Genomic DNA, 25,687 nt, shown 5'->3' with positions numbered 1-25,687 from the left:
TGCTGCGACAGTGGGACAAAACTATTTACATCTCTCCTGTCTGTAAAGTATCCCTGAGCCACAATTTTCTATAAATGAGAGGATAGCTAATATTGTCAGATTTAATCTTCATTATTCATTTGAAGTAGGAAGAAAACGATACACCTATGCCCTGAAATTGCTGCTAGCTTATGTATTGATGTAACTGCTGACAAATTAACTGGCATAAAAGTGATTACATTTCAATAGTACATCATTAGCTGTAAAGCACATTGGGACATGCAATACTTAATCCCAAATTAGATTTAGAGATTAAAATTTAACGGTTTCGCGATGATCCCCATAGAAACTGGTAACTTTTTAAAAAATAACATTTTTTTTATTCGTTCATGTGATGCGCTTCACTGGCTAAGGCAGCAATTATTACCCATCCCTAATTGCCCTTGAGAAGGTGGTGGTAAGCTGCGTTCTTGAACTGCTGCAGTCCATGTGGTGTAGATAAACCCACTGTGCTGTTAGGGAGAGAGTTCCGGGATTTTGGACAGCGAAGGAACAGCGATATATTTCCAAGTCAGGATGGTGAGTGGCTTGAGAGGCGGTGGTGTTCCCATGTGTCTGCTGCCTGTGTCCTTCTAGATGGTAGTGGTCGTGGGTTTGGAAGGTGCTGTCAAAGGAGCCTTGGTGAGTTCCTGCAGTGCACCTTGTAGATGGTGCACACTGCTGCCACTGTGCGTCGGTGGTGGAGGGAGTGAATGTTTGTGGATGGGGTGCCAATCAAGCAGGCTGCTTTGTCCTGGACGGTGTCAAGCTTCTTGAGTGTTGTTGGAGCTGCACTTGTCCAGGCAAGTGGAAAGTATTCCATTACACTCTTGATTGTGCCTTGTAGATGGTGGACAGGCTTTGGGGAATCAGGAAGTGAGTTGTTTGTCGCAGGATTCCTAGCCTCTGACCTGCTCTTGTAGCTATGCTATTTTTATGGCTATCCAGGTCAATTTATTGTCAATGTCAACCCCCAGGATGTTGATTTAAACTTCCAGTTAATAGCTGAAAGGATCACACAACAAGATTTCATGTTTAAAGACTTCTACTGTAACAAAAGATCAAAAGCACTTTTGGCTAAATGCTGTCTTTGTAGGCAACTTATACTTTAAGCAACAAAACAGAACATTCCCCGTTTCCTTCCAGCACAATTGAAAACACATGTCTCATAAATACTTTACAGTGTCCTTTAAGTAGACATCAATTCTCCAGGAATCAGTCCAAGGCGATTTTTTGCTCCTGAGGATTTACTTCTGTTTTTTTTCCTTTCTCAGCCTGGGAACTTTAATCTCAGAACTGTTTTTTACAGTGAGGTTTTTATCCCCCAGAGATTCTTCCTCTAGCGTGATCTAGGTGAATCTTCCACACTTGTTTTAACTCCTCATGAATACGGTCTTTTCAATATGAGCATTAGCTCCCACGTGCATTCCTGTGTGGTGAACAACAGCATCTTGCGGTCTAAAGCTGCTTTCTCTCTCCCAGATCCTGGCAAACTAACCTTGCCTGTGAGTTTTCAGGGAAATCTTAGACCCTTCCCCTAGCAAAACCATTTCCAAGGCAACATCAATCATACGGGCCTGGTACCCAAGTAGAAATTCTGATTAGCTATTATTGAGATCCAACTCGCTTTTATATTGGAAGCAAATGAACAGTTTAAAGCACAACTGTTTACGTACCAACATTCTTAACACTTTTCTGGGACTTCTGAGGCTCGCAGTCTATCCACAGTTAGCACACAGGCTGCTGCCATTGTCTCCAAATGTAAACATCTTACACCTTCTTCCCAGTAAAACAACCTGGGTGCCCTTTATTCTCTAACAATCAAACCATCCCAGCTTGCTGTCAGGCTGACTGCAGAACAGGTCATTATTCATGTTACCCTAAATTAAAGACACCATGCCAAAACATAAACAATCTTATAAACCATATAATTGTAACATTATCAAGATAACATTAGAGAAAATCTCCAAGAAACGCCAAATATTTCTCCATAGGAAGAGTAAGGAAGCTGGTGAGGTGTTAACACCAAGATCTTGCCTCTCATCTCCTAAAAGTTGGTTATACCTACTCCTGGCAGCATGAAGTGGAGTAAAGATTGAAAATTGAATTTTTAATATCAATCTAACATTGGTTTCATGCAATAATGACTATGATGTCATCAAATCAATGTTACATAATCAGTTTCACGCACTCACAATACATAAAATGATTCCTAAACATATCCCTCACCCTCCCCAGATTAATATCCTGTAAAGCTCGGCTTTAACATAAATGATACTTTGCTTCTGAGTCATTGATTTGCAATAGCTTATTATCTACCTGTAATAAATAACTTCTTGAGATCATTTCTAGTCTTCAAGGACAGAAAATCAATATGATTTGGCAGTAAATTTTAATGTGTTTAAACTGTTCAAAATTTGGAAAATAATGAAATACCAGTGGTCACACCACAGCCAGAATTTTATGCCCCATGGGCAGGCGCGTGCCCGATCTGAGCGAGTGTGAAATTGCGCAAGACAACACTGGATGTCCCGACCTCATTACGCGCTCGTGTGATATTTCGCTTGGCGGGGGCGCGCAAAAGTCGGAAGAGCGCCCGCTGACAATTAAGTGGGCAATTAAGCCCATTAACGTCCCAATTGTCAGTGATTTTTCGTGGCCCGTTCACCCTTACAGTTGGCGGACGGGCCAATCAGCCAGGCGGGCTTTACATTTTTGATGAAATCTCATCCAAGGACGGGATGAAATCTCCATCAGGATTTAAAATTAAAATAAATATCTGGGGACTTTTTTTATGAGGTCTGCTTCCAAGGTGCTTGATTGTGCTGCATGGACATTTTTTGCTGCATTTTTTGGATTTTAATTTCTTATTTGCAAGCCTGCAGCTCCCTGAGGCAGCTGTCTGCCTTCAGGAAGCTCGGTCAAAGGGGTCACCCGCGCCCGTGCCGATGTCGGCGCCCGCCCTCTTCCCACCCCCACTGGCAGTGCTGAGCTTTTCTCCAGGCGCATTTCATGCTGGCTGGCCTTTAATTAGCAGGCCAGCGTAAGATCGCGGTCAGGGGCTGATCACAGGCAGAAGCCCATTCCGCGTCCGGTTCCAGGTCCACCAATCGCGCACATCCAACAAGCACAGAATTCAGGCCCAAATTATAAGCATTTTTTTTGTACTTTGACCCTCTAATGATGATTTTATTCCATGAGAAATGCATTTGATGCTAGGTCTAACACACTGAGACTGCTTTAAGCAGATGTTTTGACCAACAGGTTCTGAATGAATCATGAAATAAAAACAGGAAGTGCTGGAAAAGCTGGAAAAAAGAGTCACATTGGACTCAAACATTAACTCCATTCCTCTGTCCACAGATGCTGCCAAACCTGCTGAGTTTTTCCAGCAATTTCTGTTTTTATTTCGCATCTCCAGCATCAGCAGTGTTTTGCTTTGATTTGAATGAAGCATTACATGCACATGTGTGGTTCTCTTCTTTTAAAATACATGTGCCTGATTTTTAAAACATTTGCAATTATACAGGGCCATTTTCAATATTTTTCTTCCCTGCAAACAGGTCATTAAAGGCTCTTACAACCTTGGAAACATTTTTGCTTTCAGATAAGTAGGTGATTCTTTACTTAATAGAGATTTGCAGATTTTTTCAGAGGGCTAGCACAAATTAGTTCCCAAATATAACCTCACATAAAGTGATCAAAAACAGAACCAAATTTGAACTTGACTCTGTTAATGGTATATTAATTATCAAGGTAAAGGATACACAGGTGATGGACATTGATAAAGAATAAAAATATATATTAAAATAAGACTTCTGGTACACTGGGGGCCCGGATTTATTTGGAGTTGTGAAGACTCCATGCCTTAGCCAAAATGGTGCAGAGACCCCAGATCCAGAAGTCCCACCCCCATTTCTGACAGATCCTATTTTCACCGGGCGGGGGGGAAAGGGTGCAGGATTGATTCACACACGGGGGAAACTCAAACCCAGCAGGGCCATTTGAACTCAGTGCTGAGCCCATTTCCCGCAGCGTGTGACTTACAAGTTTTAAAAGTAGATGTGAATTTGGATAAAAGGTGCATAGCTTCCATGGAACTGTTAAGATGACAAGTAATTTAAATACCCTGCTGTTTAAATTTGGGGTAAAACAACCTGCTGTATCTCTGAGTTGAAAAAAATCAGTGCTGACAATTTCAATAGATGTTTGTTGACATAAACATAAGGGCTATTATTATGGCATTATTACTGCTTGACTGCTTCCGCAACCTATCATTACCACAGTGGGAGCCTGTAAATTCACAATTTGATTGCCAGCTCCAATAGGTTATTAAGGGATTAGCTGTCTTTGATATGTGGCAATAAATACAAATGTTTGTTTTCATAAGTGATTAAGCACTCCAGGAATTTATATGTATTGAAAGAGCTTTTATCAATGAAAGTGTTTTTATTAATATATGGTGAAGCCTGTAATAGATATTATTTATTCATTCGTGGGGTGTGGGTGTTGCTGACAAGGCCAACATTTGTTGTCCATCCCTTGGTGCCCTTGAACTGAATGTCTTGCTAGGCCATTTCAAAGGTCAGCTAACAGTAAACTATGTTACTGTGGATCTGGAGTCACATGTAGGCCAGATGGGTTTTTACAACAATTGATGACAGTTTCACGGTCACCGTTACTGAGACTGGCTTTATATCCAGTTTTATTAATTGAATTTTAAATTCCACCAGCTGCTGTGGTGGGATTTGAACCTGTGCCCCCAGATCATTAGCCTAGGCCTTTGGATTACTAATCCAGTGATGTTACCATTGCCCCACCATCTCCCCAAATTTAGAACTTTATTTTGTTTCATCTCAGCATGGCTTCTGAGGTCTGCCCATGGTGGATACTGGGCAAGTTGGCATATCAGGTGTAAGGGCAAAGGTTGGTGGTTGGGGACTCATGGGTTGGCATAAGTTGACACTAAATTGGTGTAATAGAAGCTATAAGAGGCCATGGGGCAGGTACAGGGGACATAGTCTGGCATGGAGGGTGTGAAGGGCCATGGGGATGCGTGGGGGCATTGGTTGGCATGGATGGGGCATGGGGAGTGGGTTGCCAAGTAGATGAGGGGGTGCGAGGGGTGAGGGCTAAACTACTTTTGTTACAATTGGGCCAAAGTCTCAGAGCATCAATGTGGCCCTTTTAAACAGCTTGCTTCAGCACTTGGCAGCCCCTGCGGCTGCCTGCATGCTGTTTCTGGTAGTGACGAGCCTGACTCCAGCATTCGCCTAACCTGAACAAAAACCTGGCCGTTTTGGGTTGTTTCTCCTGGGGTGGGTGCACCGAGCTGGCACTTTCCCCAGCTCTGTGCACCTGCCTCATGCACGAAAATCCAGGCCTGGATGTTGGTTATGGAGGAGACAGACATATATAATGTTGCTTTCTGTAAATAAATCTAGTATTAAATAAAAAGATTGCTCTCTGATTTCCATCTTCACCATCTGGCTTCAGAATTAATTAACAGACTCAACTTTGAATGTGCGCCAGATTTTACAACTTTTCCTCTCACTTTGCAGCAAAATGGCTACCTGGAGACGCATAAGGTGTGATGTGGCCATTGATAGTTCATTATTTTCGATATTTTGAACAGTTTTAGCACATTAAAATGTAACTCTAAATCTTATTGAATTGCTATTCTTGAAGATTGCAAAAGGTGAGAAATGATTTTGTATGCCATGAAAATTCAGGCTGTTTGATTTCCAGAGGATGGATTCTGGAATCTTTGTGAGGAAAAAAATAGACTGACCATGTTCTGTAAAATATGGAAGGAATTGTTGGGAGTTCACAGAAACAAGTACCTGGTTCCCCCTGGCAATGACAAAACACGAGGTCATCATTCACACCAACTACAAAGACTATTTGTTTCCAAAACAGTGCATCAACCATCTTTTTTTCCCCAAGAACAATCCCACAATGGATCAAGCTGCCAAAGGAAATTGTCACAGCCCCATCATTTGAAAATCCATCTTTAGATTATTTATATTTAAAATCTTACATTATCAGGACTACCATCACCAGGTTATGACTGGTTTAGCTGTTTGGGGGAATAAGGATATTAGTCTATGATGCCAATGAGGCTAGATAGGAACATAGGCCATTCAGCACCTCAAGCTTGTAGCCCCATTCAGTTAGATCATGGCTGATCTGTACCTTAACCCAGTCAACCCACCATGGTACTGTAGCCATTTAACACCATTTTGCCCAACAGAAATCTATTAATCTGTTTGAAAGTTCCAATTGGCCTAGACTCAAACTGATTTTGGGGGAAGAGAGTTCCACATTTCCATTACCATTTGTGTGAAGAAATAATGTCAATGGAGTAGCAATTCAGAGGCTATTGTTCTTTGTACATGGGTTCAAATCCCATCTTGGCAGCTGGTGGAATTTGAATGCAATAAATAAATCTGGGAATTAAAAGCTTGCCTAATGGTGACCAATAAACCATTGTTGAATAAACCCACATGGTTTGTTAATGTCCCTTTATCTGGTCTGGCCTAGCCTATATATGACTCCAGACCAACAGCATTGTGGTTGATTCTTAACTGCCGTCTGAAATAGCCTAGCAAGCCACTTAGTTGTATCAAACCAGTATGAAGCCTGAATGAAACTGGACAGACCATCTGGTATTGACCTAGCCACCCGAAACAAAAACAACAAAGCCAGTCCTGCAGATCCTGCAAAATCCTCCTTACTAACATCCAGGGGTTTGTGCCAAAATTGGAAAACCTGTCCTGCAGACTAGTCAAGCAACAGCCTGACATAGTCATACCTAATGAATCATACCCTACAATGTCCCAGACACCACCATCACCATCCCTGTGTACGTCCTGTCCCACCAGAGGTGGCAGCACAGTGGGATACTGTCGGTAGGGAGTTTCCCTGGGAGATCTTAATATTGACTCTGGACCCCATGAAAACTCATGGCATCAAGTCAAACATGAGGAAGGAAACTTCCTGCTTATTACCACCTACTGCCCTCCCCTCAGCTGATGAATCAGTACTCATCATGTTGAACGCCATTTGGAAGAAGCACTGTGGGTGGTAAAAGCACAGAATGTACTCTGGGCGGGGGACTTCAAGATCCATCACCAAGAGTGGCTCGGTAGCACCACTATTGACCGAGCTGGTTGAGTCCTAAAGAGCAAAGCTAATAGACTGGGCCCAGTGGTGAGGGAACGAACAAAAGGAAAAGACCTGCTTGACCTTGTCCTCACCAATCTACCTGTCTCAGATGCATCTGTGCATGACGGTATTGGTAGGAGTGGCCACCACACAGCTCTTGCAGCACTATGACACTGTGGGACAGACTTCAAACAGATCTAGCAACTCAAAACTGGGCATCATGAGACACTGTGGGCCATCAGCATCAGCAGAACTGTATTCAACCACAATCTCTAACCTCATGGCTCGGCAAATCCCACACCCTACCATTACCATCAAACCGGGGAATCAAACCTGGTTCAATGAAGAGTGCAGGAAGGCATGCAAGGAGCAGCATCAGGTATACTTAAAAAATGAGGTGTCAACCTGGTGAAGCTCCAACAGAGATTTACTTGCATGCCATACAGCAGAAGGAGCATATGATAGATGGAGCTAATGGATCCCACAAGCAGCAGATCAGATCTAAGCTCTGCAGCCCTGCCACATCCAGTCATGAACTGGAGGAGGAGACTCCGCTAGTATCCACATCTTCAATAATGGGGGATCCCAGCACATTAATGCAAAATATAAGGCTGAGGCATTTGCAACCATCTTCAGCCAGAATTTCCCAGCAGGTGTTCCATCTCGGCCTTCTCCTGAAGTCCCCAGCATCGCAGATGCCACTCTTCAGCCAATTCAATTCACTCCATGTGATATCAAGAAACGGCTGAAGGCATTGGATACTGCAAAAGCTATGGGCCATGACAACATTCCAGTAATAGTTTGGAAAACTTGCACTCCAGAAATAGCCGTGCTCCTAGCCAAGCTGTTTGGGGACAGCTACAAATCTGGCATCTGCCCAGAAAAGTTGTCCAGTTATGTCCTGTCCACAAAAAGGACAAATCCAACCCAGCCAATTATTGCGCCATCAGTCTACCCTCGATTATCAACAAAGTGCTATGAAGCAGCATTTACTCAGCAATAACCTGCTCATTAATGCTCAGTTTGGGTTCTGCCAGCACCACTCAGCTCCTGACCTCATTACAGCCTTGGTCCTAATATGGGCAAAAGAGCTGAGCTCAGGAGATAAGTTGAGAGTGACTGCCCTTGACACCAAGGCAGCATTTGACTAAGCGTGGCATCAAGGAGCCCTAGTAAAATTGAAGTCAAAGGAAACCAGGGGGGAACCTCTCCACTGGTTGGAGTAATACTTAGCACAAAGGAAGATGGCTGTGGTTGTTGGGAGTCAATCATCTCAGTCCCAGGACATCCCTGCAGGAGTTCCTCAGGATAGTGTCCTTAGGCCAACCATCTTCAGCTGTTTCATCAATGACCTTCCATCCATCTTTAAGTCAGAAGTTGGGATATTTGTTGATGATTGCACAGCATTCAGCACCATCGTGACTCATCAGATACTGAACATACGAACATACGAATTAGAAGCAAGAGTAGGCCACTCAGCCCTTCGAGCCTGCTCTGCCATTCAATAAGATCATGGCTGATCTGACTGTAACCTCCCGCCTACCCCCAATAACTTCTCACCCCCTTGTTTATCAAAAATCTATCTACTTCTGCCTTAAAAATATTCAAAGGCTCTGCGTCCACTGCCTTTTGAGGAAGGGAGTTCCAAAGACTCACGACCATCTGAGAGAAAAAAAATTATCCTCATCTCTGTCTTAAATGGGTGATCCCTTAATTTTAAACAGTGACCCCTAGTTTTAGATTCTCCCACAAGAGAAAACATCCTCCCCACATCCGCCCTGTTAAGACCTCTCATGATCTTATATGTTTCAATCAAGTCACCTCTTACTCTTCTAAACTCCAGTGGATACAAGCCTAGCCTATCCAGTCTTTCCTCATAAGACAACCTGCCCATCCCAGGTATTAATCTAGTAAACCTTCTCTGAACTGCTTCTAATGCAATCACATCCTATCTTAAATAAGGAGACCAATACTGTACACAATACTCCAGATGTGGTCTCACCAATGCCCTGTATAACTGAAGCATAACCTCCCTACTTTCATGGTTAATTCCCCTCACAATAAATTATAAGATTCTATTAGCTTTTCTAATCGCTTGCTGTACCTGCATACTAGCCTTTTGTGATTCATGCACTAGGGCACCTAAATCCCTCTGCATCTCAAAGCTCTGCAATCTTTCACCATTTAGATAATATACTTCTTTTTAATTTTTCCTGCCAAAATGGACAATTTCACATTTTCCCACATTATACTGCATTTGTCAGAACTTTGCCCATTCGCTTAACCTATCTATGTCCTGTTGTAGCCTCCTTATGTCCTCTTCACAACTTACTTTCCTACCTATCTTTGTATCATTGCCAAATTTAGTAACCATACCTTCAGTCTCTTCATCCAGATCATTTATATAAATTGTAAAAAGTTGAGGCTTCTGCACTGATCCCTCTGGCACACCATTTGTTACATCCTGCCAACCAGAAAAAGACCCATTTATGGCTATCCTCAGTTTCCTGTTAGCTAGCCAATCTTCTATCCATGCCAATATGCTACCCCCTACATGAGCTTTTATTTTCCCTAATAACCTTTGATATGGCACCTTATCAAATGCCTTCTGCAAATTTAAGTACAGTTCCCCTTTATCCATAGCACCTGTGACTCCTTCAAAGAACTCCAATAAATTGGTTAAACATGATTTCCTTTACACACAACCATGTTAACTGCCTGGATGCCTTGATTTTTTTCTAAGTACCCTGCTAGAACATCATTAATAATAGCTTCCAACAATTTCCCTATGACAGATGTTAAGCTAACTGGCTTGTAGTTTCCTGCTTTCTGTCTCCCTCTCTTTTTGAATAAAGGGGTTACATTTGCTATTTTTCAATCCGATGGCACCTTCTCCAAATCAAGGGGATTGTGGAAAATTAAAATCAATGCATCAACTATCTCACTAGCCACTTCTTTTAAGATCCTGAAGCAGTCCATGTCCATATACAGCAAGACCTGGATAACATTCAGGCTTGGGCTGATAAGTGGCAAGTAACATTTGCGTCACAAGAGTGCCAGGCAATGACCAGCTCCAACAAAAGAGAATCTAACCATCCCCACTGACATTCAATGGCATGGCCATCGCTGAAGCCCCACTATCTCCTGAAGGTTGCCATTGACCAGAAACTGAACCAGACAAGTCATATAAATACAAGAGCAGATCAAAGATTAGGAATTTTGCAGTGAGTAACTCATCTCCTAAGTCCCCAAAGCCTGTCCACCATCAATAAGACACAAGTCAGGAGTATGGTGGATGAGTGTGATGAAGTCACTGGATACAGCAAAGGTTCAGTCTTGACAACACCCCAGCTGTAGTACTGAAGATTTATGCTCCAGAACTAGTCACGCCCTTAACCAGGCTGTTCCAGTCCAGTTACAACACTGGCATCTACCTGACAATGTGGAATGTTGCCAAGGTATATCATGTCCACAAGAAGGACAAATCTAATCCAGCCAATTATGCCCCATAAGTCTACTCTCAATCATGAGCAAAGTGATGGAAGGTGTCATTGGTGCTATCAAGTGGCACTTACTCAGCAATAACCTGCTCACTGACACTCAGCCTGGGTTCTGCCAAGGCCACTTGGCTCCAGATCTCATTACAGCCTTGATCCAAACATGAACAAAAGAACTGAATTTGAGGTGAGGTGAGGTAAGAGTGACTGCCCGTGACATCAAGGCATCAAGTGTGGTATCAAGGAATCCTATCAAAATTGGATTCAAAACTGGAAATCAAGGGGAAAACTCTCCACTAGTTAGAAGATAGTTGTTACAGACAGAAGGGGGTGGGGTGGGGTGGGTTAATTTAAACTGCACGGATTTCTCCTCTCGCCACCTGCCCATAAACTGAAAGGTGTTTTGATTTGTTCCTCCCTCTATAAGCAGTGGCATATTGCCCCCAACCCCTTGGTTTTTGTGTGATCCAAGTTTCTATTAATAATCCCACAGCAAACTCGAGATAAGGTGAACTCAAAGGGGTTAGTTTATTTGCACACACTCAAGACACAGGAAGGAGGGTTTACAGCATCACCTCCACACTAAGACAGTAAAGAGAGGAATAGAGAAAAGAAGGATTTACAGTACAGAGACCACAAAGAAAATAAATATTGGTTCACATGAGCTCCAGAGTGCAGAATCTAGGTCTAATGATGTATTCCTTCATGGAGGTTGGCAGGTTGAAAACTAATGCTGTACAATTTCACTTTTCTGATGGTGTTGACTTCACAAGAAATGAATTAGCTTTGTAGGCAATGATACAGAACTTCCAACAGAAGCAGGGTAGATGGGGCCAGATATCCAACCGGGGCAGAGCTCCTTCCATGTGACCTGCCAGTCAGATGTTAAAGAGCAGACTGAACTATACAGTTCAGCAAGGAAATATTGCTTGGAGCAAGCCAAAGGCCTAGGTTAGATGACCTCCACCTCTCCACCAGGAGATACACAACAAAGGATGCATATCTAACATCTGGAATTTGGCTGGGTCTCAAAGACCGCTAAATGTCCCAGCCATTATGAGTTGAAAGGAATGCTTGAGAGGCCTTTTGTCTTAGCAGACTCTCTGTTTCCTGATGGCAAACCTGAGTTATGAATTGCAAATGGCCTTTGTATAGCTCTCTTTGAAGTTGGCCTGTGTAGTTCCCAGTGATTGTTAGTGATTCCTCAGAGATAACAAGATATGGCTTTTCCCAAAACTGCAAAATGGTTTCTTTTGTTTGGGGTCACAGACAAACATAGGTTCATTCACATTGGAAACTCAAACCCACAGCTTGTAGCGGCAATGGAAGTTCCCTGCTCCTTTTTTTAAGGTTTAAACCGGTGAGAGGGTATCAGCAAGCACATTGTCCTTTCCTGCGATGTGGGTAACTTGAAGGGCTGTAAGACCAGACTCCAATGAAACAGCCGAGCACTGGCGGCTTTGAATTTTTCCAAAAATTTCAGGGGATTGTGATCAGTGTATACTAGGGCCTCCTGTTGCCCATGGCAAACAGAAATTTCAAAATGCTGAAGCACAAGGAGGAGACCTAAGATTTCTTTCACCATTATGGAGTATCTTTTCTGGTATAGGTTGACTTTTTTTTAGAATAGCCAGTGGGATGCATGATGCCGGAATCCTCTTCCTGGAGCAGGGCGTCTCCAAGCAGGCCCATTTTTGAAAGTAAACCAAAAGAGAAAATCACTTGTTTAACCCAATGATATTAACATATTAGTTTCAATTATTGTAACCATATCATTTTTAACAGTGTGAGCAGTCCCAAGGCATCACTGCAGGAGTTCCTCAGGGTAGTGTCCTAGCCACATAAGTGCCAGGCTATGACCAATTCCAACAAGAGAGAACCCAACCATCCCTCCCTTGACATTCAATGCCATTAGCATCAGTGAATCCTCCATCATCAAAATCCTGGGCATTACCATGACCACAAAGTTAACTGGACTAGCCACATAAATACTATGGCTACAAGAGCAAGTCAGAGGCTGGAAATTCTGCAGTGTGTAACTCACCACCTGAGTCCCCAAAGCCTGTCCACCATCTACGAGGCATAAATCAGGAGTGTGATGGCATACTTTCCACTTGCCTGGATGAGTGCAGCTCTAAAAACATTCGAGAAGCTTGACACCATCCAAGACATTTCAGTCCGTGTGAATGGCACTGCATATGCCAGCTTAAACATTCACTCCCTCTACCGCTGACTCACAGTTATAGCAGTGTATACCATATACAAGATGCACTGCAGCAACTCAGTAAGGCTCCCTTGACAGCACCTTTCAAGCCCACAACCTCTACCACCTAGAAGGACAAGGACAGCAGGCACATGACAATAGCACCACCTGCAAGTCACCATCCAAGTCACACACCATCCTGACTTGCAGCCAAATCACAGTTCCTTCATTGTCGCTGGGTCAAAGTCCTGCAACTCCCTCCCTAACAGCACTGCGGGTGTATCTACACCACATGGATTGCAGCAATTCAAGAAGGTGGCTCATCACCCCTTCTCAAGGGCAATTAGGGATGGATAATAAATGCTGGCCTAAATGATAACCCAGGCGAATCAGCCAGGTAGCCTTTGGATTTTTGAGGAAACCTCATCCAAGGGCAGGATGAGGTTTCTAATATTAATTTTTTTTTAGTTGTTTGGGCAGAATTTTTATCATCAATATGTTTAGGTGAATGATTCTAATGGGTGGAAATTTTTTTCGGAATTTCATAATATTAATTTTTGGCTTTAAAACTCTTAAGCTTCTTAAGGCAGCTCTCAGCCTTCAGGGAGCTTTCATTGCACGCTCCCCTGCGCCTGCGCTGACTTCAGCGCTCACCCTCTTCCCACCCCCAAACCAGCAGCGTTGGCCTTTCAGAGTGCCTTTCGTGCTGGCTGGCTGCTAATTGGCCAGCCAGTGTGAAATTGCGGTCAGCGGCCAATCGCGGGTGGTGGCCCGTTTCCCAGCCACTCCAGGGCCCGCCCACCACGCCCACCCGATGACCCGAAAATCCTTCCCTATGTTTTAACCAGCTTGATTGATTGAGGAAATATGTGAATTTAGTCCATTTGTCAGCAGCTGAAGATTTCTAGGGGTCAAACTAGGCTCTGCTGTTTATTCCTCAAGTTATTTTTAAAAATTGTACCAACTGCATATTGTTAATATGACAAAGGTTGATCCCAACAGATGGGCAACATCTGTGTGGATGTCTTTGGTGCTACCTGCAGCTTGTTGAGTGAATGCCATTTTTAAATTCAAAGACAGAAGTTTTTAATTAAAAGATATTATGCAAAAAATTACTCTTTAAGGAAGCTGAGGATTACAACAATCTTGACTATAGAGGACACAAGTGAATCCAAGATATAGCTGTCAATCAGGAAATGGAAGGGAGGGAAGAACTCAAGAAAATTACAATCACCAGGCAAGTGGTACTGAGAAAATTGTTGGAGCTCCGGGCTGACTGGTCCCCAGATCCTGGTGGACTTTATCATAGGGTCTTAAAAGAAGTGGCTAGTAAGATAGTTGATGTGTTGGTTTTAATTTTCCAAAATTCTCTGGATTTGGGGAAGCTGTCATTGGATTGGAAAGTTGAGAATGTAACTCCTTTTTTCAAAAAGAGAGGGAGACAGAAAGCAGGAAATTATAGGCCTGTTAGCTTACCTGTCATAGGAAAAATGTTGGAAGCTATTATTAAAGATGTTATGGCAGGTGTTATGATCCCAGCTGATGTTACTACTGGACAAGTTAGATCACAGAGTAGAACCCAGCTTGATAGGTCTTAACTTTTACTTTTTGTTTAGAAATGCGGAGAGTGGCTACTGAACAGAGCCACAGGAGTCAGCTGATGAACATTTAACAAAAGAATAAAACAATTATTAAACCAGAAAAGATGAATTATTTTACAATATTCCTTCATCCACAACTATACATTTATAGATATATACAGATTCGTAAGGATAACACAAGTTACAAAAGCTATCTATACTCTAATGTTCACAGTAAGTACACAGTCCATGTAAACCAATAGGCAACCTGTGGTCAGAGACACCACACTCTGAAGCCAAGTGAAAGATTCCACCCCAAACAGATGCTATGGATCCCTCATCAACTCCCTCCAGACACTTATCACAGCGTGAGCCAACCAGTCTCACTGAACTCCGTCTTTCACAAGAGGGTTTCCAACCTCCATGCTCGAAGAACCCGCTTTGGAATCTTTTCCCAAACGACGCTTTCTCTCAGACACCTTCCACAAGGGTCCACCCCGAGGGTTTCGAACTCTCCTTCCAGTGTTCCACGTGCGTTCAAGCTTCCTTTCACGAACTCTCTCCCAGACTCAGCCGTGCCAACAAACACCACTGCTTCACATGTTCATAGTAAAGAGTTACAGACCTTCGGCTGTCTCCTTGGATCTTCTGCTTATTTTGTAAGCCTATTTTGTTTCAAGTCTGCATCCTACAGCTTTCTCCCCTTAAGCTTGGAGCCTTTCTCTGCTCCTCACTCTTAACTTCACTTAACAGGACCTTTGCTAGAGTCCTTTACTTTTCCAGTCCTTTACTTTTCCAGTCTTTTACTTTTAACTTAACTTAAAGGACTTCTTAGGCCTTTCTCATTTTCCTTTAGGACCTGATCCCTGTAGTTCCCTATCCCAGTAGAGTGCTGACAACTTGGGTATCTCCTTGATATCCAGAACTCATTTGACATTCACTGTTACTTTAACTTTACAGCAACTCACCTAATATTCTTAGACTTATTCTCCTCAGCAGTCTGCTAGTATGTGAGCTAGAGAGAGACTTAAACTGCTCCCTTCAGCTTAGAGCAGAATGACCAACTGAACTCTAACTGCTTTTGGTTTCTTTTGGCGGAATTCTTCCATTCCGCCCACAGCGGGTTTTGTGGCGGTGGGAGCGGAAAATCCAGAGGCAGGCAAAAAAACGGAAATCCGCTGGTATAAAAACTGTAATTCTCCCAATGGTGGGTTTATGCCGACTAGTGGCGCTAATGCCATTTGCATTTATTAGCATGTCATGAATGCTCATTAAAACAGCTGCTCACCAGAGTCTTGCAGGCCTTCCAGGGGGAAATCACATCGGCCTCAAACCAGTTTGAAAAGGGGTGCTATGCACAAGTTGGACCTCAGTTCGCTGGTAGCCCCGAGGTGAAGGAAACATACATAGCCTACCTGCCATAGCGCTGCACCAGTCTTGTTGTGATGAACGCCACATGGCTGGGACTATAGGGCCAGTTTGCTCCTGCTATTTGTCTACATTGTCCAGAAGAACACCACTGTGCCGTGCTACTCATGCAGGCCTCCACTTTCAGAAACGAGGCAGAATTTTACATCCAGCAGGCGGGTGCATGCCCAACCCAATCGGGCGTAAAATACCGCATGATATTTGGGTTGGCAGGTGCAAGCCGGTGCCGGATCCATGCCTGCCATTGATTAACAGGCCATTCAAAAACCAATTGACGGCGATTTTTCGTTGCCCGTGTGATTTCGCACTCATCGCATGGGCAAAACGGGCAGGTGGCCAGCTGACAATTTCAAAAACCTCATCCACGAGCCGGATAAAAGGAGTGAGCAGCATTGCCAGTTTCAGTAGTGGGGAGTTTGGTACATAGTTTGCTGTTGGTGACTTATTGGTATTTGGCAACTGCATTTCTGTTCGGGCTTCGTTTCAGGGCTCATTAGTGTCTCCAAAGGGCCTCGGAGGATTCAGACCATGTGGACCCTTCCAGGTATCAGACAGACTTCTGTTACTCTGGCAATGGGGATTGTGGTCTCCGCTGGTGGCACCTCCTCTGAGGAGACAGGAGGGGCAGAAGGGAGAGGAGACTGGGTGTCCCAATGCAGCTTCCTGGGGAGGGGCCTGTGGAAGGAGAAGTGCAGGCACAAGGTGCGCAGGGCCAGCAGGAAGTCCAAGGTGGAAGGGGCTGTAGAAGACGCCACTATCCTGCTGTCAGGGTTTACAGGAAGCAATCCAGCTCACTCAATATGTCTGAGGTGCAATGCAGAAGGAGGCTCCGCCTCTCACGGGAGACAGTGACCTCCATTTGTCAGATGATTGAGCCTGAAATCAGCTCCAAACGTGTGGGTGGACACCCTATGGCACTGAAGATCACAGCAGTCCTCAAATTCTATGCCCCCGCTCTTCCCAGGGGTCAGTGAGGGATCTGTGTGGAGAATCTCAATCAGCTGTCCATAGTTGCATCAAGTTGGTGACAGAAGCTCTGGTCAGGTGGGTACTGACCTTTATTCTTTACCATACGGAGGACGCCAGCCAGGTTGAGTGAACAAGAGGCTTCGCAGCAGTGATTGCTGGGTTCCCCCTGCATCCAGGGCGCAATCGAATACGCCCTTGTGGTTATCAAGGCACCAGCGGGTCAGTGGGTGCTTTTGTCAACAGAAAGGGATTCCACTTGAAGAACGTGCAGATAGTGTGTGACCACAGGATGCAAATTCTGCAAGTCTGTGCACGTTACCCTGGCCATGACGCTTACATCCTCAGACACTCCCAGGTGTCGAGGTTCTTCAGTGCTCCAGCCCAACTGGATGGATGACTGAGTGGGTGGCTGGTCTCCAGCAGCCCTCTGAGTGCTGGAGACCTGGTCTGTCCCTGCCTGCGATTGCTGCGGGGACGTGTCAGTGAGGTGTTCTTCAGAAAGTGAGCCCGAGCCTAATCTACAGTTGTGCCTCACTGACGTGTGTACGTGTGTATCTCTGAGCTGGTAGAGGGTGCGTGTGAGTGCTGTGACCGTTCTTCCACAGCTTCCTCTTCAGTCATGGCCTGTGGGCTCGGACTGGTGTTTCACTGGCTTAGGGCCTCGAGCTGCTGGTGCCTAGAAAACAGAAAATATTTCAGTGAATGAGCATGAACTATATAAGACTGCATGTGACTCACTGAGTGTCAGGATGTGATGACGTGATGGAGCTGTGATCCGTACCAGGTTGGTGGGAGAGGCCGATCTCCTCTTCCCCACAGCAGCGATCCCTGCCCTCCCCAGCCAGCTCGGCTGCAGCCTCCTCGAACTCAGTGAGGGTGATGATGTCGGCCGTCCCTCCCCCGGGTCTGTAATCTCTCGTGCCTGTTGTGTGCCAGCTTGGCCTGCATGAAAGAAAAAGGCATGTGATGAGAAAGGATGGAGCAGAGGTTGGTGAGATGCATGTCCCTGTGTGTGGTGAGCCCTGCTGAGAATTCGCCAGAGAATGGAGTGCGAGCAACATGATAGATGAGTTTGTCGTGATGTGAAAGTCTCGGTAAGAGAATTTTAATTTTTATTCATTCACGGGGTGTGGGCTTTGCTGGCTGGGCCAGCATTTATTGCCCATCCCTAGTTGCCCTTGAGAAGATGGTGGTCTGCTGCCTTCTTGAACTTCTGCAGTCCTAATGGTGTAGGTACATCCACAGTGCTGTTAGGAAGGGTGTTTCAGGATTTTGATCCAGCGACAGTGAAGGAACGGCAATATATTTCCAAGTCAGGATGGTGAGTGACTTGGAGGGCAACTTCCAGGTGGTGGTGTTCCCATCTATCTGCTGCCCTTGTCCTTCTAAATGGTAGTATTTGTGGGTTTGGAAGGCGTTGTCGAATGAGCCTTGCTAAATTCCTGCAGTGCAACTTGTAGATGGTATACACTGCTGCTACTGTGCGTCGGTGGTGGAGGGAGTGAATGTTTGTGGATGTGGTGCCGATCAAGTGGGTTGCTTTGTCCTGGATGGTGTCAAGGTTCTCGAGTGTTGTGGGAGCTGCACTCATCCAGGCAAGTGGGGAGTATTCCATCACACTCCTGACTTGTGCCTTGTAGATGGTGGATGGGCTTTGGGGAGTCAGGAGTTGAGTTACTCGCCGCACGATTCCTAGCCTCTGACCTGCTCTTGTAGCCACAGTATTTATATGGTTAGTCCAGTTCAGTTTCTGGTCAATGGTAACCCCCAGGATGTTGATAGTGGGGGATTCAGTGATGGTAATGCCATTGAACATCAAGGACAGGTGGTTGGATTCTCTCTTGTTGGAGATGGTCATTGCCTGGCACTTGTGTGGCATGAATGTTACTTGCCACTTGTCAGCCCAAGCCTGGATATTGTCCAGGTCTTGCTGCATTTGGACATGGACTGCTTCAGTATCTGAGGAATTGCGAATGGTGCTGAAGATTGTGCAATCATCAGCGAACATCACCACTTCTGACCTTATGGTGGAAGGAAGGTCAGAGCTCCTTGATGCCTGACTCGGTCAAATGCAGCCTTGATGTCAAGGGCAGGCACTCTCACATCACCTTGGGAGTTCAGCTCTTTTGTCCATGTTTGAACCAAGGTTGTAATGAGGTCAGGAGTTGAGTGGCCCTGACGGAACCCAAACTGGGCGTCAGGGGGCAATGAGTGTTGATATGTGTCCCCCACTCATGGTTGTGTGAGATCCCTGAAGAGAGTAGCCATTTGAGTACATGATGCCATGATGAGAGTTTGATTTTGGAGGGAGTTGAAGAATGACTTACCCTGGCGGAGCAGATGAGGTCAATCATCCTCTTCCTGCACTGGATGGCATTTTGGGTTTGGTTGCCAGCCACGTTGACCTGCTCTGCGATGGCCTCCCAGGCCGGAGAGTTGAGGCTATTGCGCTTCCTGCAGCCATCCCTGGGATAGAGCACTTACCTGTGCGCCTGCACTCCTCTGATCAAGGCCTGGAGGGCCTGGAGGATGAAGTGGGGTGCTGCCTTCTTCTTGAGGCTCTGGGCCTTCATTTTCTGGCTGCAGGACATCTCTGGTGGTCTGGAGAGAGTGGAATTGTGTGTTGGACTGGCCTTTAAATATGGCACCGGCACCTTCGACCCTGCCAGCTGACGGTGGACGGACGAATCAGCTCCCAGCCCACCAGGTAATCGGACCAATACACACCAGTGAATAATTAATGATCCTCCAAGCGCGGAATCGAGCGTGAGTTCCCACCATTCCAGCCAGCGGGTGGGCACTGCTGAACCCGCCCACCACTGCACGTAGTCCCATTAACAGAATGTTCTGTCCTTTGTGTCTGTGTGAGGCCTTTCTCTCTGCACCCCTGTTGCCAGGCAGCAGCACAGTTTTTCCTACCTCCTGCTTGTTTTAACTCCCTTTCAAGAGTCATAAACCTCATTAAAGTGCAGGCATCTTTTCAAGTGAAACTAAAATTCAAGTTCCTAACACAGGGCACTTGAGAAAAATTCAAGGCAATCAGGCAAAGTCAACATGGTTTTGTGAAATGGAAATCATACTTAACCAATTTATTAGAGTTCTTTGAAGTAACATGTGCTGTGAATAAAGGGGCATGGGTGGATGTATTGTACTTATTTCCAGTAGGCATTTGAAAAGGTGACACATCAAAGGTTGGTGCGGAAAATAAGAACTCATGGTGTAGGAAGTAACATATTGGCATGGATAGAAGATTGGCTAGCTAACAGAAAACAGAGAGTAGGCATAAATGGGTCATTTTCTGGTTGGCAAGATGTAACAAGTGGTGTGCGACAAGGATCAATGCTGGGGTCTCAACTTTTCACAATTTATATAAATGACTTGGGTGAAAGGATCGAAGTGTGGTTGTTAAATTTACTGATGATATAAAGGTAGATAGGAGAGTAAGTTGTAAAGAGGTCATAAGGAAGCTACAAAGAGATATAGGTAGGTTAAGTGTGTGGGCATAGATCTGGCAAATGGAGAATGACGTGGAATAGTGTAAAATTGTCCATTTTGGCAGGAAGAATAAAATGGGGCATATTATCTAAATGGTGAGAGATTGCAGAGCTCTGAGACTTAGAGGGATCTGAGTGTCCGAGCGCATGAATCTCAAAAGGCTAGTATGCAGGCTGTTACGGTCTCAGCTGATGTTAAAATTGGACAGTCAGATCCCAGAGTGAAACCTTGTTTGATCAATCCTAACTTTGTTTTTTTTTAGAAACCATAGAGGTCAGTTACTGGACACATTCACAAGGGCCTTTAACGTGAAGAATAAAATGTTTATTAAACAAGAAAAATTACATTAAACAAAAAGGTTGGAAAGGTTTCAATACAAACCCCAGAAAATGTTTCAAACTTACACTATTCCTTTATCCCAGCAATAACCTTAGATACACAAAAACCTCAATGAAGGTTTACCACTATCATAACACCAAGGCTTCTTGCTTGGGCTGGCCCAGTTGCAAACAATTTTTCTTTGAGCAGATTTCTGATCATTCACTCGATGCCTTTTCCCCGGCTGTTATCTCTCCCTGAGACACCCAAACACCACCATCTAAACTCATTATTGCTTCAGCTTCTGAACAAGCACATGAGTTCCTTAAATTCAGTTCCTCAACAGTCTTGCAGGATTTCTTCCTAGAGTTTAGAAATCCTGCCTTTGCTTTCTGGCAGACACACCCGGACTGACCTGCTCTTCTGCCTTTCCCTGTGTCTTTGTGTGTCCCTGGACCCCTGTCGCCAGGCAACAACACAGTCTTATCCTGCCTTTTTTTTCTCTAACTTCACTAAACTATTAACCCCTTTGCAACCCATCTCTTCACTTATAGTGTTGCAAAACCTCATTAAAAATGCATGAATACAAACAGGACCTCCAGACTTCCCGACACCATGCTCACAAAAACTCTAAATGAAACTAGAGCTATGATCCATCCTTCTTAACACACTACAACAAATATAAATTAAACTTAAATTTATACATTGTTCCTAACAAGGTACAGCAAGTAATTAGGAAAGCTAGTAGAATGTTATTGTTTATTGCGAGGGGAATTGAATACAAAAGTAGGGAGGTCATGCTTCAGTTATACAGAGCATTGGTGAGACCACATCTGGAGTACTGTGTAAAGTATTGGTCTCATTTAAGGAAGGATGTAAATGTGTTGGAAACAGTTCAGAGAAGGTTTACTAGGCTAATACCTGGATTGGGCGGGTTGTCTTATGAGGAAAGGTTGGACAGGCTAGGTTTATATCCACTGGAGTTTAGAAGAGAAAGAGGGCACTTGATTGAAACATATAGGGCAAAATTTTCAGGTCGGCAAGCAGGGGCGGGGCCTGCTCACCGACGCATAAAATGACACGGGGTGACGTTGGGCAGGAGTCGGCTGCATGCCCGCCAAACTGTCAGAGGCCTATTAAGGCCATTTCAAAACTAATTAAACCAATAAACTTAGCTGCCCATCCAACCTTAAGGTTGGCGGCAGACGAAGAGCCCAGGCGGCCTTTGCATTTTTCATGGAACCTCATCCACGGGTAGGATGAGATTTCATGGAGTGTTTATAAATTGAATAAATTTTTTTTTAAAAATTCATTGACCTGTCACATGAGGGGACGTCTTAAAATTTTTCCTTTCCTTTATTCAGCTTTTTAAACTTAAACTAATCTCCCTGAGGCACCTCTGTGCCTCAGGGAGGTTTCTGCGCTCTTTCACGCACATGCACAAAAGAGCGTAGGCCCCGACTCAGGGAATCCCCCCCTCTGCCCGCACAGGGAGCACTCAGTGCTTCCGGAAGCGCGTCACATTGGGCAGGCTTTAATTGGCCCCCCCACATAAAATGACGGTGCGGACCCAATCGGCGCCGATCGGGTTCACACTCACCCCCACCCGCCCCCGCACAACACCCCACTGATGGGGGGAAAATTCTCCCCATAAGATCCTGAGGGGGCTTGACAGGGTGGATGTGGAAAGGATATCTCCACTTGTGTGAGAATATAGAACTAGGAGTCACTGTTTAAAAATAAGGGATCACCCAGTTAAGACAGAGATGAGGAGAATTTTTTTTCTCTCAGATGGTCGTGAGTCTTTGGAACTGTCTTCCTCGAAAGGCGGTGGAAGCAGAGTCTTTGAATATTTTTTAGGCAGAGGTAAATAGATTCTTGATAAGCAAGGGGGTTAAAGATTATCGGGGGTAGGCGGGAATTTGGAGGTGAGTTTACAATCAGGTCAGCCATGATTTTATAGAATGGTGGGGCAGGGTCGAGGGGCCAAGTGGCCTACTCCTGCTCCTAACTTGTAATTTCATAAATTTAAACAACAACTTTCTTTTAGTTGAGTGAACATCAAGATTATATTTTGATGTATATATAACCAAATATCATTGTAAAAGATGGAATATAACTCAATATAGCCAATTGACAATATAACTTACTGTAGACTCCTACAGAGGATAAACATAATGGGCGGGATCTTCCTAGAGGGTTATGCCATTGCAATAGAATGTGCACTTCATGGAGGCATTTTCCAGTGCAAATCCTTAAGGAAATGATGGCATAAATGAGTTATGCCAGTTTTCACACTTACCACAATTCACAGGGTCTTTTGTTCCACTCTGGCAAAACACATGTCAAAATTGTGAAATGTTCATTAACAAGACAGTGGCCATTGTATTTTTCCTGGAATTATACTAGTTTTACCAGCATATACAATCACTCATTCATGACACCATTGGGCTCCTGGTCCAACATGATTTATTGCTCTCACTTGATTCTCAGCCTGGAAGGACCATTAAGGCTTTGCAGTCCCATAGCTGCAATCTGGGATTCATTTTGCCGATTTCTTTCCTGGTCCTCTTCAGTTTAACTATCTTGGTTTAGCTATCCAGTGTTACCTGAGTGTCTAAAGACAAAGTTTTCAAGACCCTAGCTCCTCCCAATATATTCAGAATGTCCAAGGCGATGCACTGGTTTCCTTACTAGGCATTCCCCTATTCTACATTATTATGCACAAGGAGGATGAACAGAGGCAGAAGGCATAGTGCACGAGGCACCATGGACAGGAACAGCATCAAACTCGCTACTACCCCCAGCCCAAAGAGGGTACAGGGAACGACTCTTACATTGGGAACTGTCGGAGGAGTTTTGCATGCATGGTCACCGGTTCACCAGGGAAGTGATTGACCAATCTTATGCAATGCTAGAAAAGAACCAGTCTAGTTCCCACAGTGCTTTATAAGCCAAAATGAAGGTGACCAGAGCCTTCAATTTCTACGGTGCTGCTTCCTTCCAATTGTCTACAGGAGATCAAGCAAGGAAGCTGATGGATCTTGTGGGCCCTGAAGCCATGATTAATGACACAGTTTCGTGTCACCAATAATGCAAAGCACAGGAAAATTACAACCTCACACAAGCAGCAAGGTGAAAGATGGAGGAGGGGACATTTGGGATGTTGAGAGCTTGCTTCGATGCAGAATATTGACTTGGAGCTCAAGAGTGCAGGTGGCAGGGTTTCAGCTTGCTTCCAGGTTCTGCTACTGGATTACTGCTTTCTGAGAGGATTTGGCAGACATATAAATGAGTCCTTGAGCTGGGATATCTTCCTTGGAGCTTGCTGGGAACTGACTGATTTGTGGCTCACTGAGCAAGAGGAATTGAAACACATCTACAATATTGTAACAGGAAGATTGGCTTACAAACTGGCATAAATTGCCAATCACACTACTCCAAGAAATCTCTAGCTTGTGTATAATTTTAAAATGAAAACTTAAGAAAATCATTAAAATTTAATTCCACTTAAAACTTTCAATACAACAGTATCTATTACAAGACCTTGTTCAGTTACACTGTTCAGCACCTTAGTACCTTGAATGAGAAAGAAAGGAACTAATTTATTTTCTAATATCAAGAACAAACACCCATTATAATCAATCTTGTGATGGGCCTATTGACTCATACTGCTTTTAATAGTACAGTATACGATTACCTGACAAAAACATATCTTAAAAGAAAATCATTTTCTCATATTTTATGCATTAGCAATTTATGATGGGTAAAATTGATTAATACAGATCAAAATAATAGCAGTTTTCATCAAATGTGTAATGAGTTCTCCCATTGTATGATTATCTGCTCTATATCTCTGATAATACTGATGCATGCTTTCTCCCGGACTGAGATGCAGGATGTGAATATTGATAGCATATGTCCTTTAAAGATTGTTCTGTGTCTGCAAGGAAGGCAGTGTCTTATCTGACTAAACAGATGTACCCACTAACCCACTCACTTCTTGACATACTCAATATATTTCAAGGTTACAGCATCATCAATCAAGATACTTTGAATCCCTTATAATCTGACTAGAACTGCTCAATTAAAATGGTTAATTTCAAATTGTCAATCTTAGAATTAGTTTAAGAAAGACTTGATTTTTTTTTTAAAACTGTTGAGCACTTTTATTTAATCCATGCCTTTAGTAGCTCTTGTTTGAATCATTATTCTCAGCAACAACTTTTGGGGATCTTGCAAGAATAATATCAATATGTATCATCTACACAAATTAATTATATGAATTAATGCATCTTTAGATCAGATTATGGAATAACCATTTGGGGAATTATTATGCACGCATCATCAACTATCCATAGTGATATCGTTCATTGTGACACTAGCGTATTAACTCATGTACATTGTTTCCGAATTTTCAAATGCTTCTGGAAACATACGAGGGATAATTCATTCCAGATCTCCCTGCTGGGTATCCGATGCTTCTCAGCAGGGAGAGAATAGTGGATACAGGGCCACACACTCTGGACCTGAATCTCCAACTCACACTTCAAAGACAACCCCATACTGTGAGTGTCGTATCATAGGATTCTCCTATATTTTAGGTTTTTAGCTTAAATCTATGATACAAGACTCTTTCTTGACATAGCAAGATGATAGAAGCTACCAGAAAATATTTCACAGAGGTCTAATCTGTTAAAACTTAATTAGGCACATATACTACAGCCTGTATTTGGTGGCTGGGTCAGAAAGCAGATTACGGTGGACACAGATACCTGCGCCTTTGAAATGTTATGGAACCAGAAGACAACACAATAGCCAAAGCATAGAACAGGTAGAAGGATGAGTATTTCCATTGGGATGGTAAATTACGAGTTCTCATCTTCCTTTGCACTTCTTCGCAATCTCAACTCTACTGACAGTGGAATAACTTTGTGAAGCAAATGAATCCCAGCAGCTTAACATTCAGGTCATATGATTGCAATTACAGAAGTTCAGTGACAAAGTTGTCA

This window comes from Cetorhinus maximus, chromosome 22 (genome assembly GCF_964194155.1).
Source record: "Cetorhinus maximus chromosome 22, sCetMax3.hap1.1, whole genome shotgun sequence".
Lineage (NCBI taxonomy): Eukaryota > Metazoa > Chordata > Chondrichthyes > Lamniformes > Cetorhinidae > Cetorhinus > Cetorhinus maximus.
Note: the sequence above shows the minus strand (reverse complement) of the source record.